The sequence below is a fragment of the Papio anubis genome, chromosome 15 (assembly GCF_008728515.1).
Source record: "Papio anubis isolate 15944 chromosome 15, Panubis1.0, whole genome shotgun sequence".
Taxonomy (NCBI): Eukaryota; Metazoa; Chordata; class Mammalia; order Primates; family Cercopithecidae; genus Papio; species Papio anubis.
This window is the reverse complement of record NC_044990.1, coordinates 58346487-58347486: the sequence shown is the minus strand read 5'-3', so window position 1 is coordinate 58347486 and position 1000 is coordinate 58346487. Positions and strand designations below refer to the sequence as shown.

At 37.7% G+C, this 1000-nt stretch overlaps 1 pseudogene; it reads right to left on the bottom strand.

The window, feature by feature from the left end:
- Nucleotides 1–223: 223 nt before the first annotated feature.
- LOC116270639 lies at nt 224–369 on the bottom strand (annotated as a pseudogene).
- Between the last annotated feature and the right edge of the window lie 631 nt (nt 370–1000).

The window sequence follows — 1000 nt, the reverse complement described above, 5'->3', positions numbered from 1 at the left end:
ACGCATGTGAGGATGTACAGACATAAATATCACAGAATTCTGCCTCTTATGGTCATGTATGTTTAGTGTACATGTGGAGAAATGTTGGGAGGCAGGAAGAAAGATACAGAAACAAGTAATACAATAGGTATAATATACGCCACTAGAACAAAATACAAATTACTAGAGAAATAGAAAGGGGGAAAAAGTCTTTCATCTGGAAAATACATTCCTCTGAGTTCACTAAAAGCACATTATGAATACTACTGTCCACTAGGATTATAACACCTTATCTCCTATGTATAAATCAGTTTAATATAAGCACACATTAGGCATAAAGCACAATGAGATTTATTACACTTGATCTTAGCCAAAAGGCCGAGAAGCGATGTAATGAGATTTATTTATATTCTTTAGCAATTCTGTAATGGGGAAAAGGGGGCTTTACATTCCCATTAGCACAATCCTATCAGCAGATATAATGAGAATAGCCAGGATATTAAATCAATGTATTTTCATCCTAGGTGACTCTTACCTTCTAGTTTTTCAATTATTCTTTATACACAAACCAAGCCTGGCCACCTCATATTTTAGAGTCCTTTCCTTTGTATGTAGAAGTTATCTCTGCCACCCGTGAAAGCTAAGTCATGAAGCTATTGAAATAGATGTGACCTAAGAAGTGTTTCAACTAGAAAGCTGGTAAGAAGATACAATAGGAAGCCAATTCTTCGAACACGGTAGAATGTAAAGAAAAGTAAAGAGGTGATAGAGCCAGATTATTAAGTGTTTAATCCCTGCTGCTCCCTAACATATTGGGAAATCCAGGAACACTGGAGCTAGTGACTCGCTTTCTCTGGTGTAATTTGGGGGATGGAGAAGCTCTACATTTTTCTCTGTGTGTCATTCAACGTGCCACCAGTATACAATACAGCATCAAGAGAGATGACCCTTGATAGCCTGAAGTAGTACTCCTCTGTGTGGGATATACTTGGAGCCTGTAAACTCGAATGACGGCAAGACA